We start from the raw sequence: 13940 nt of genomic DNA on the forward strand, positions 1-13940 counted from the left end.
ATTGCGCAAAACCAGGCCATCAATGTTGCTGCCTTCGCAACATATTACTTGGGGAAAGTTGGTCAGGCAGATTCCTGAGGCATTTCAGTTGGGGGCATGATTACCCAGATTACTGAACGTTTCGGGTATCATGTGGTCTTGGTTGAAGACACCCCGGTGGTAGGTAAGACAAAAATATATATGGAAGCTCTCATCCATCAAGGTATGATTTCTGTTACACATGAATACTACTATGTTTTAATTCATAAAAGATTTATCATTGCACTGCCTAATACTGACAGAGTAAGTATTGTTGATTGTGCAAATTGGTTATATGTGAGTGTTGACCCTGATATAGAGAAAGACTACGAAACTAAGAATCTGGTTGTAGGTGAACAAGTTGTAGAGGAAGAGATAAACGAAGAGGATAAGCCTTAAGAGACATTTGTACCCCCTCCCCAAGAGTCATTCCAGGAGGGCATTGGGTTATCATCCATGAGTCACAACCATTGGGCATGGGTGCAAACCGAGCTCGGTGACCTTCAGATCGAGCAATCAAGATAAGGCATCGAGCAGGATCGAAAAGGGATGGTGTTGGATGAGATGAACATTATGATGCAACAATTGATGTTGCACTTTCCGCCCCAGCCTCCTCAGTAGGGCACTGTGAGGTCCTCCTCCTTCTATCTTATTCTAAAACATTGGGGCTAACGTTTAGTTCAAGTGTGGGGGAGGTTTTATTTTGCTGTTTGTTTTGTTTATTTTTATTATTTCCCCATTTTTACTGGTTTACATTTGGTTTGTTTTTACTGTTGGGTATTATGTGCTGCATGAATTTCAGGTTCTTGGTGTTATTGTTGGATTAAGTGATGATCACTAGTGGTAGTGGATGAAATGATCACTCCACTTATTATTACTTGTTGTGAAGGATCTTCCCAAAAAGTTGATACTGCTAAAGAAAAGATCGGATGCAACTTTGAAAGCTCGACTAATATAGGTTCCTTGTGCATTTCGAGTTGAGTAAGAAGTTGCACCATACTAGAAGTATTGTGGATGTTGTCAAGCTTTACCTAACATATGAGTGCATAAAAAGCCAAACACATTTGTCATCATGAGTGATATTCAGATATGTCTTTATCACTCTGACTTTGCGTAGATTCTATGGGAATTTCATTGCATATATACACACACTTAGGCACTTTGTTTGAATATAGCCTTGAGCCTTTCTAGCCATCCTGTTAATATTATCCTTTGTTAACTCTGTTTGAGTATGTACCCTTTGTTTTATATAGCCATACAAATGTAACTCGCGGCCCAAACACTTCCTTATCCTGTTCAGAGTCAATGTTATGTCATTAAGTTGTGTTAAATTCTAAGTTTGGGGTAAACCCCATAAGTATCTGAAAGTAAGGTGAGTGCGAAAAAAAATTAAGAAAAACGACCATCTAAAAATAAGAAAACAAAAGAAAATTTTGTCGATGGTACGAGAAAAGCACTCACCAAATGAGAAGTACTCAGTTGAAAAGAAAAGAGAAAATCAAAGAAAAAAAAAGAAATGAGCAATGCAAACTGAAAAAGAAAGAATTGAAAATGAGTTGTAGAACAAACACAGTGAAAGGAATAATGACATTGGCTTTGAACCCAAACCACTTGTTTTCCCTTTTGCTTGTATTTACCACACCATAACCTAAGCCCCGTTACAACCCAAAAGATCTCAAAAAGTGTGTGTTGTGTGTAGTTGATACGAAAGGAGAAACCCTTCAAACTTATGAGTTGATATCGCATATTTTGAACTATGAGTGTAAACACTTTAACCTGGAGAGACTTTGTGAAAATGTGATATAAGTTGACAGGTGAAGTGGTGCGTCAATGTGGAAGTGCGGAGGAAAACTCATTAGAAAAAGAAGGGACTATGAAAGGGAGATTGAAGGCGTTAGAAAAAGATCTCAACAGTACCCAAGACTCAACTAACATCAAAATATTTAAAATATATTAATGCATCCTATATGTTTCCTATGCACGACGTGAAATTTTAAAAATGTCTCCAGTTTTTAGAGATGCATCTCCGGACGCACCCAAGGCTCAGTTAACAGCAAAATATTCTAGAGATACATCTCCGCAATATTTTGGAGGTTAAATCGCGTCAGACCCTTCTCCTTCCCCATTTCTCATTTTTCTAAAAACCAACTTCAAATACTCTTAACTTTTTTCTCATCACCAACTCAAAAATCAATCAACGAAGCTCAAGGGAACTTCAATCAACATCAGAAACATCATTCAACCCTGAAAGAAACTTGAATTTTTTTATTGAGTTCTTGATTAGTTTTTGAGGTTTTGTATTAATGAGTAGAAATTGATGATTAAGGTCTGAATGAGTAGAAATTGCATGTATGATATTTTAGACATAGTGTATTACATGTTTGTTGGTTGAAATGGATGATCAAAGCTTTTTTTTTATGATTTCATGTGCACATTGGTGCCATTGACGCAATCTGAGTTGTAGAAAATTCTAGAGATGAATCTCCAAAATTATCTCCGAAATTTTTCAATGTTTTAGTTTCTCAGATTACGGAGATGCATCTCTAGAATTTTCTCAGTATTTGTTTTTTTTCTTGCTTATGGTGTTGTTTGTCGACACTAATTGTCTGCTTTACTTTAACTTACAAACATAATGACTGATAGACACAATAGACTGAGGCACATGAGGTTTGCACATCACACATCAGTGTAACAAGAGAAGAGACAGTAGGTTTCTGAGGCTCATGGTCCCTCTGGCCATGTTGATCCATCTACTTCTAGGGCTTGTGCTTCTCATCATGCTACTCCATCTTCTTCTTCCCATAGGAGACGTGATTCGCCTACTGGCGCATCACTCCTTTCATCCTCCTCCAGGCACCAGTTTTCCCCTATTCAGGTGCCTGAGGTACCCGACTCACAAATGTCACCTCATACTATAGATGCTTATTAGTTTGTGTCACCTCCTAATTCTGATGATGTTGATCTAGTGCCACCTTCTGAGGGTGATGTTGTTGTGGATGCTGAGTGTCGCACCTCGAAAAATGATAATGCGATCCCTCGTGATGGAACGCGGAAAAATGTCCCCAGTAGAGTCGCCAGTCTGTCGCACCTCGAAAAATAATAATGCGATCCCTCGCGATGGAACGCGGAAAAATGTTCGAACAGAGTCGCCACCGAACTTTATTTATTCCAATGAAGGAATAGGAAAATATCGATAAAACCTTTAGAAATAAGAATAATGGTCGTCGCAACCATATTCGGGTTCGGGAGTCGATTAAGCAAGGGGAAGGTATTAGCACCCCTCACGTCCGTTGTACTCAACGGGAACCTTTTAGTTTGATTTTGCTATTTGAACGTTAGTTGACTGGTATTTGCTTGCTTCGAGTAATTAGAATTGATGATAGATATGGATGAAGACCTCAAGAGGGGAAAGGGGAGGTTTTTTATTAGTGTGCTCGCGAAGATAAAGCAATCTCCTGCCTACGTATCCTTATGGTGCAATAAGGAAATCAGAGCGTTCATAGTTCGGGCTACTACGAATATTTGGTGTGTTTTGTTTGATGAACGACTGTGTAGGTCGGCATTCTAACGGCTAAACGCTTGCTTGTCTACTCTCGGTGGAGGCTCTAGCATTGGTTTGTTGTGCGCATTAGAAAGGATTTGCAGTGTTCTTTTGAAAAGGGTTTTGGTCACGCGGGGGGGGGGGGGGGGGGGGGGGGGGGGGGGGTGACGAGTTGAATTGATGTGTTTGGGTGTTTGATTGGTTTCGATCGCACGGGGGCGAGAAGTTAGGTTTGATTTGTTTGAGATGTTTTTGAAGAACGACGAAAGATCGAGCAATGTGGTGCACACCAATCGTTCAATTCTTTCGAGGAATAACAAGGCGGACGCCTTCTACTCCTTTTTCGTTCGAATTATTTTGAAAGTTTGTTTGTGGATGTTGAATATGCACGGTAGTGAGGCGTACGCCTCCTACTTGCTTATTCAAAGAATAATGAGGCGTGCGCCACTTATTCCTTTATCCAAGTTTATTTAGCGTATTTTAGTCGGAAGTCGATAATTTGAGCAATGTGGTGAGCGCCAATTATTCAAATAATCGAGAGATGGTGAGGCGAACGCCTCTCATCTTTTATCATTAGAAGTTTAATTTATAAAAGATATGTTCTTAGATGTCGTATTTGATTTACGAAAATAGTTTGAATTTTGAATTGGTAGGTTTGGAAAAGTCGATGATTTGAGCAATGTGGCGTACGCCGATTATTCAAATAATCAAGGAATGGTGAGGCGAACGCCTCCCATTCTCTTCATTTGAAGTTTAATTTATAAAGTTTCTTTTTGTAAAATTGTATTCGATATAAAATGTGATTCGAGTTTATTCGATTGTGGTTTTAATTTGATGACGAAGATTCGAGCAATGTGGCGTACGCCAATTATTCGAATAATCGAAAGATAATGAGGCGAACGCCTCCTATCCTTATATTATCGGAGATTTATATTTAAATGGTTGTAGAATTTGTAGTTGATGAAGAAGATGTGATTTGAATGTGTATAATCATGGTTTTAAAATAATTTGAATTTAGAACTTATATTTGATTTGAAAAAGTGATTTGAAATTGTATGATTAAGGTTTAATCGGGTGAAAAGAACTCGAGCAATATGGCGTACGCCAATTATTCGAATGCTTGAGAAATAGTGAAGCGAACGCTTCCTATATCCTTTTCATCCCAGGTTTATGCTAAAGTAGGAAATTCTTTAAAAAAGTTAAATTGTTTAAAAAAATTGTTTGGATTCGTGTTGATTGAATAAATTATTGTGAATCGGTCCTCTACTCGATTAATTAGTAATTGAATAGGTCTCATTGTAAGGAAGCCCAAGAGTAAGCTATGTGGGTCGACGACGATGCTAAGAGCAATCGACTTACAAGGGTGTGAAAAATGGGCTCGACATTTGAATCGAGAATTGTGGTTTGTGCTTTTTGAAATTGGTTTGGATTGATGGTGAATTGGAATGAAATAAATCAATAAATTTCTAATTAACCAAATTAATTTCTTAAGATTTGAATGAATCGATTAATTAACTTAATTAAAATTAATTATCAAAATTATTTATTTAAGCTCAAATACTCATGTTAATAAAAATTAATTAAAATCATTTAATTGATCAAACAAAATTTAAATTGGTTAGTTTATTAAAATCAAAAGAATGGAATCATGTGATAATATTGGTTTGCAAAATTGAATAGAATCAATTAAAAAATATGCTCAAGAACCGGTTAGAGCGAAATTACAATATGGTCGATGTCATACGCGAGGTCGTAACGCGGTAAAAATATACAATTGATGTATTATATCTTTGGGTGGCATAACGACATGTAAAAGTCGAATCCATTGAATTAAAATCTACACAATGAAATAAAATAGTAACAACCAATATTATTTACAAAAAAATGTATTTAATCCTTGAATACTAAAAGGAAAAATTTAATAGCCTAACGAGTAAATATTACAAATAGTATTTCTAACAAAAAGCCAAAATTAAACTACCATAATGAATAAATATTACAAATGCTATAAACATTAAAAGTAAATAGTAAAAAAGATTGAGAAAAAATGACATGAGGACTCCATGAACATGTGAGTTAACAGAACACTAGCATCAAGAAAAATACAAGTTTCTATCAGAATATATATTATTAACTAAAGAATAAGAAATCAATTCAAGTGTATAATCTATAAAACTAGACAAGTACTAAATCACCACAAATATAGTCCAAATTAAATAAAGTGGAAAAAAATAGATTTCAACTTGTACAAAATAAGGAAAACGAAATATCCAACTGATACACCCAATTTTATTTCTATTTACAACACACTAATCTAAATAGGAAATAAACTCTAACTCAACAAAAGGCCTCCCACAAGACCATGTACATCCGACAGTCAATATAATACCATTATAATGGCTAAACAAACTTCTAAATGTAATTTATAAACATACTTTAACACAACATTCATAAGAAAGAAAACTCAGGCTAAAATCAAAACAGATTGACTTTGTTCATTCTCTACAAGTTCTCAGTCCACAAGACTAAATCATTCATATCGTCAATTTTAACAAAACAACAAACCAAGCTGGAAATTCTATCAAAACATACATGAGCCACCAAATTTCAATTAATTTTTAAATACGAAGACTATAAACGTAAAGAAGGTAAACGCAGCAATTCAAAGTGTATCACTATCTAAAATTGAATGTGAACTCATCAGAAACAGCATAAACTTAAATCTGACACCTCAATCGAAATATTACCAAAATTGTCGTGTTCTATTTGCTGCTCTGAGTTTGTTGGAAGAAACTTGTTGAAATCTACTTTGCTGAGAGATGGAACTCCAACGCGGCATGCTGTGCGGTGGTTTGAACCCAAAGCGGCGGTGTTGTCGCGAATCGCGTGGGGGTTTAGGTGAAGGATTGAGCGGCGGTACGATGAGGTTGAAGGGGGTATTTCTTGCGTGCTTGTCATCGAAGGAGTTGTAAAGGGTCAATTTGGTGGGTCGCGGTCGCTGACGGTGGCGCGATGGAGGATTTGACGGTGGGAGTTGAGTTTACCGGTGTGATGTGTAGAGTGAAGAAAGGGTTCTTTGCCGACAACGCGGGTGGTGTGGTTGTTTGGGTTGTTGAATGGGTCGTGTGGTGGTGTTGTTATGGTGGTGGATTTGTGAGCGGAAGATGGACGGAGAGAGAGAGAGGCGAAGGTTGTTTGCCGGCGGGGTTTGATAAGATTGTGAGGAGAGGTTGGACGGAGGAAGCGTTTCCGAGGAAGAGGAAGTGTTCCTCCTTTCACTTTCTTTTCTTTAGTGTGTAGTAGGGAGAGAGAGTCTGAGAGATTTTTGTGAGGATTTCAGAGAGTGATGAGTGGGTTTTTAACGGAAGGGAGGTAGCGTGTGGTAGGTGAGGTGGAGTGTACTGAGTGAAGAAAGTGTGTGAGAGGACGTGTGGGAAGCATGAGTGAGCGATGCAAGCTGGATTTTCAGTAATGTTGGAAGTGTATCAACAGTAAAAAAAAATCCAATGTTAATTTCATTTTATTATTTTTTTAAAACAATTACTATTATTTAAAATTTTTTATTAAAGATTTCTAATAAATACTTTGATTTAAATAAATTCTAATTATTTTAGTCGAATAATTAACCTAACAAAAATAGTGATCGATTATAAATATAAATCGGATATAAATTTGCTCAAAAAATTAAATCGGACACACCAAAATGATCAGCACAAAATATACATATTGAAAAAATACAACGTTTCTTTAAATTTTGAAATAAAATTGCACCGGTTAAAAGGCTCAGGCGGGTCAAAACGCAACCGAAACAGCTGCTGAAAAATACAACGAACACACCAGGTTAAACTACATGAACTGTAGATTAATAAAACTGGTGTCTGTAATTTTAATTCTGAATTTTTTTACCCGCAAATTTTGCATGTTCTTGAGAAACGATTTAACCAATTTGTTTGTATTCTCAATAAATTTATTCTGACTGATATTTCAGGTATTATTCATGATGAAATGCATGTCATGCTGTGCATATGATGCAAATTAAAAAATGAAGTCAGATTTACAAAAATTTAAATATGCCCGGACAAAATTGGGGTATGACAGCTGCCCCTATTTAATTAACTTGAACTAGAAGGTAAGAATGACAACAACCTTCATACATTCGTGGTATAAGGTAATTAAATACGAAAAGACCCGAATTTTGTCTTTTTAAATGCAATGGAGAAGTGCAGAAAGAAAATGCAATGGATTCTAACAGCACCAAGGTAATAGGGGTAGAACGTCTGAATCAATGCCAACCCTTGAGTCGACATTTAAATCTTGCAAAGGTTGTTATTATTGTAAAGACAAATGTGGGACTGGTTTTCTGACACCAAAAGGATGACAGTGGAGTTAGTTGATATCACCAAAAGGATGACAGAAATTCAACACAATTTCCAGGATCGTCATCACCAAAAGGATGATGGATAAGCTGAGCTTCAAAAGTAGTTATCACCAAAAGGATGATGGTTACAGTGGCTGCAACAAAGATCGCCATCACCAAAAGGATGATGGTTAGACACAATTCAAAGATTTCCATTACCAAAAGGATGATGTCCGTCACCCCAATGGTTATTCTGATAAAGTTTCCCATTACCAAGAGTATAGTATCAAGGCTATCACCAAAAGGATGATAGTTACCTCATCAATTTCAAAGATCTCCGTCACCAAAAGGATGAGGGTAAGATCCAACAACAAAACTTGTTATCACCAAAAGGATGATAATAAGTCAAATAACTTCAATGATCACCATCACCAAAAGGATGAAGGTATAATCACACAACAAACTTGTTATCACCAAAAGGATGATAATAAGTCGAAACTTAATGATCACCATCACCAAAAGGATGAAGGTAAGACACAAGACAAAACTTGTTACCTCCAAAAGGATGATAATAAGTCAAAACAATCACCATCGCGAAAAGGATGAAGGTAAGATCAACAACAGAACTTGTTACCACCAAAAGGATGATAATAAGTCAATAATAACCTTAAATGATAACCATCACCAAAAGGATGAAGGTAAGAACAAAACTTTAAAACTCGTTATCACCAAAAGGATGACAATAAGCACACAACTCAAACGATTACCATCACCAAAAAGATGAAGGTCAGATAAAAGACGAAACTTGTTACCACCAAAAGGATGATAATAAGTCAACAACCCAAATGATCACCATCACCAAAAGGATGAAGGTAAGACCAACAACAAAACTCGTTACCACCAAAAGGATGATAATAAGTCAATAACCTTAAATATCACTGACACAAAAAGAATGACAATAAGATCAAACAAACAAAACTTGTTATCACCAAAAGGATGATAATAAGGACCGAACTTTAAAACTTGTTATCTCCAAAAGGATGATAATAATCCGAAACAAACTCAATAATCGCCATCACCAAAAGGATGAGGGTAAGATCAAAACAAAACCCGTTATCACCAAAAGGATGATAATGAGCCCATAACTCAAATGGTCACCGTCACCAAAAGGATGAAGGTGGGTTTAAACAACAAAACTCGTTACCACCAAAAGGATGATAATAAGTCGATAACTTTTACTGATCACCGTCACCAAAAGGATGAAGGTAGGATCGAACAACAAAACTTATTATCACCAAAAGGATGATAGTAAGTCGACAGTCACCATCACCAAAAGGATGAAGGTACTACAGACAACATGACTCGTTATCACCAAAAGGATGATAATGAATCAACAATCACCATCACCAAAAGGATGAAGGTGAAATCATAACTTCGAAACTTGTTACCACCAAAAGGATGATAATAAGTTATAATAACTTCGAATATTGCTGACACCAAAAGGATGGAAGTGGGATTGGACTTTCTAAATGTCGTCATCACCAAAAGGATGATAACTTAAACCAAACTCCATAATCTTTATCACCAAAAGGATGATGTTTAGATTGAACTGGACGTCATTACCAAAAGGATGATGGTTGAACCAAAATGACAAGGATCCTTATCACCATAAGGATCGCCGACACCAAAAGGATGACGGTAGGTTGTAATAATTGCAGAGGTCACCATTCACCAAAAGGATGAAGGTTGGACCAAAACTCCAAGGATCGCCGACACCAAAAGGATGACGGTAAGATCAAACGACAAAACTTATTACCACCAAAAGGATGATAGTAAGCTCTAATAAGATAGGCCACCATTCACCAAAAGGATGAAGGTTGGACCAAAACTCCAAGGATCTTCGACACCAAAAGGATGACAGTAAGATCACAATTGTTAAGGATTTACTATTACCAAAAGGATAACGGTTATCATAAACAGGATGATGATCATATTATTCCTCAATGAACTTTCACCAAAAGGATGACAGTGAGAAAAATATTGGAAAAATGAGGCTACTGACAAAAGGTTCAATAAGCCTGACTTGTTGGGTAGCATTGGAACATTATCGGATAAGACTTGCTTGGGGTATCGACAACAAAAGGTTGTAGAAAGGATATTCTCTGAGGAGATGTAATTTCTGTCAACAAAAGGTTACAGGAAACGACTCAATGGGGAACGCCCGATAGCAGGGTAGGAACTTACTCAGAGAAAAACAACGACTCAACTGAGGGTTGGCCTGGATGCCTACGACTAAACCTTGGATTTTGATTTGTGCTATATGCGTAAATGATATGCATGTGTTATGTATGAGGTGATGCATGTGATGCAAGAGATGCATGTTTGAATGCAGGGGATGATTGGTTTGTTTGGGATTGGCCCCCATTTCAAAAGCGATGTATTTTCGGAAATCAATGCTGGTTGGATTTGTTTTTATATGGGTGCCAGCAGGTGGGCTTTGGATTTTTTGGTAATTGTCAATGTGGGTTAGGTTGTTGGTTGGTGAAAGGATCTGACTTCCCGACACTCGGTAATTGATGATGTGATGAACACGCAATAGATGCAGATACTCTTGGTGCCCCAAGTTTGATTCTTGCTGATACGTTGTGTCCTTGTCTTTGAGAAGATCCTGATTTCTTCTTCAGATGCATTTGGCCAGCCTGTAACTAAGCATAGCAACGTGATCAACGCATGATGATTATGCCTTTGACGTGCCCTAAGGATTCTTGTCAAGGTATAATGTTGTACTGGTATGAACTTTCGACACTTTGCTTGTGAATTCAAGCAATCACTAATGTCTGATGCAATCTGCTTGACCGACTTGAAGATATGAAGGGAATTTGCCCCTTGCAACTTGGCTTGCCTCAATTTGTAGGGTGTTCAAAGGAATTCTCCTCGCATGGAAACCCTAGGAGCGATCATCCCATGACATGGTCTAAGTCGGTTTCCTTCAATGTCTGACTCTTGCAATGGTCTGCCCCTTGATTAGCCTTTGAGGGACTTGCCTCAGGCGGACTGAGTATTGAAGTGTATTTTCCCCCTGATCAACCGATGCTTGGAGATTTGCCTTATACTGACTACTTCTTAAGTCAACATAATCAAAAGATGCTATGCCCCTGATTCATAGGATGGTCTTGATTCGTGTTAGCATCAACGATCAAGTGCCCCTTGAATTGCCCCTTGTTGGAATTTTCTCGATGTCAAGTACTGACTAACAATTAAGAATTGTTATCCAAGAAATGGTGATTTTAATGCAATAGTTATGCAAGTTTTGAATAACAATCATTCACTTGGGAGTGTTGTGGTAGTGTGTGGCGAATGGACCATGAGTCCAAACGCGGTGTTGATTTAGCTAGCATGTGAGTGATATAGTGAGAAGAGAATATTAGCAAATCTCTAGGAGTCAGTTTACTCAACCTTGCTATAGTATGATTTCAGAACAAACCTTACTTCAATTAGGTCTTTTGAAGGTTGTAACGTGGCTTGGTTCATGGTTATTGAAACAAAAGGATATAAGGCTCAAAGTTTATTTTAACCCACCCCTTCTTCATGATGATCTCCAATCCTATGTTCAGTTAATTCACACACATTCGTCTTTTGCAGGTGTAAGGATAAAGATGGTGATTCAAGGTCTCTTGGAATGATAGCCACCTTATTTCGTTTTTTGGATGTCGGTGACCCTTTGATTTTGGTATGGTGGTCACTGAATCTTGTTTTGTTTTGTTGGAGACTTTCATTATCTCTTTTGATTTTTGTTTTGATCCCTAACTTTTTCATGGGCCGCTTTGTCTGAAGCTTTAATCCATCGGGATTGCCCCTGTTTTTGCCTAAGTCTCCTTTCAGGGTGTTGGACTTAGCGGGCTCTTTCTTTGACTTTTTTTGGAAATTGTGACTGCCAAGTCAATGGTCATTGAAGAACAACAGACATAAAATTTTGGATTTGTATGGTTCTTTCGACACTTCAGGATGTGTGCGAAGAATTTCATATGGTTGATCCTTGTATGGGATATTTCACCTTGTAATTTGAATGCGTGGTCAGATTAACTGAGCACTACCCTGCCCCAGGTTAAGCGTAAGGGTTTGTAGATCTGAAAAAACTCCTGCTTCTAGGCTCGAAGTGGTTGAGTAGGGATTAACTCCTTATCTCTCCAGTGTTTGAGGATTTGAAACAATGCATGTACATCATCAGCAAGGTTTTATCCGAAAGCATACGATCAACAATTATGAGTATTTTGTTTTCGTCATTCTCCTTCCAACATTTACTAACAATAGTGCGATAAAGGAGGTGAAGTGGAAAAGTATGTGTTTGTGCTTTTGCAAATGTGATAGATGAGTGAATATGAAAGATTGATTCAAAGCATACATAATCATCCCATTAACAAAACCAAATACAAATAGCAATGTTTAAAGCATACAGTACTTAAACAAACAAGAACAAATTACAAGAGTGCGAAAAGGTAAACTAGCATAATGATCGCCTTCATCTTTGGATTCTTCGGTGGAATTGCTTTGCTTTTTCAAGTTGGTGAGGAGCTCTATCTTCGAGCTTCACTGTGCTCCACATGAGCCGGCATGGGGTTTGTTGCAACGTTTGGCCTGACTGGTGTAAATGTAACTGCCTTACTGTCAATCAGGTCCTGGAACTTGTGCTTGAAGGCCTTACAGTTCTCTATTGTGTGTGTAACACCTCAAAATTTGCCCTCCTCTCTTGGGACTAGCATTATCATTTTCGCATATCATTGTAGGTCATTAGGCATTGCATATTGCATATCATGTGGTTACATTATGCAAGCCATTCTCCCAAGTCTTGATCAGAAGATGAGGAAGTCAGAGTGCAAGCTTAGGGTTTATTGACTGATCATGGGCCATCTGAGGATTGGGCTGTGAATTAGGGTTTCATGATTCTCAACGGATGTTGATCTTCATCTTGATTGTAATGATACATCATCATCATCATGGTTGGATGTCATCAGAAGATTGAAGAAGATTCCTTGAGATTAGGGTTTTGACCACTGGTCAACCCTAATCAGCTGCATTGGGCCAATCAGGGCTGGATCAGGAGATGAGGTTTATGATGGTTATGGGGATCATAATGTGATTATATTGAGCTCATGGATGCTAGGGTTTCATGGTTGAGCCATTTCAGTTGGAGATTGGGGCTCAATTTGATCAGTGCGTAGCCAAATTCATCTATATGTCAGAAAAGTCAATTGTGGTCAACTGTGCCTGGATTGATGGATTTGGAGGAGGGAGAGGGCAAGAAATACTCCATTCATGTTCAAACAAGTCTCATTTGACATTTCAAATACTCACATTGAAGGATTTGAGGTCATAGCAAAGGTTTCCAAAAGGAAAAATGACCTATGGTTTCAAGTTTCCAAAAGGATGGCAAGTTTTTGGAACGACTTCAACCCAATTTTCCCCCATCAAAAAAGCTTCAAATGGAATTTTGTTGAACATGAAAGTTGTAGATCTTTCTCTCCCATTTTCAAAAAGTCCAAGATCGTGAGAATCGGATGAACGGTTGAGGAGATATGGTCAAATTACCACCGGGCGTGCATGGCAAAATTTTCCATGTATCGATGCACACGAATTTCGTATCGATGCGTGCAAGGCAAAAAAGGGCCATGTATCGATGCACACGAGTTATGTGTCGATGCACACTGTTAAAAAGTGCCTTGTATCGATGCAAACAAGTTATGTATCGATGCATACTGTTAAAAAGTGCCATGTATTGATACGAACAAGTTATGTATCGATGCACACTGTTAAAAAGTGCCGTGTATTGATACAAACAAGTTACGCATCGATGCACACTGTTAAAAATGAGCTATGTATTGATGCAGGAGCTTTTGTATCAACGCACAACTCTGTTTTGATCTTGCATTTGCCTCTAAACATCAAATGTGACTTGCTTGAGCTGTCATGAGCTGTCATATGGCAATAGTTGGCAAGGGCGTTTTGGAGCTTTCACAATTAAACCAC

The sequence above is a fragment of the Lathyrus oleraceus genome, chromosome 5 (genome assembly GCF_024323335.1).
Source record: "Lathyrus oleraceus cultivar Zhongwan6 chromosome 5, CAAS_Psat_ZW6_1.0, whole genome shotgun sequence".
Lineage (NCBI taxonomy): Eukaryota > Viridiplantae > Streptophyta > Magnoliopsida > Fabales > Fabaceae > Lathyrus > Lathyrus oleraceus.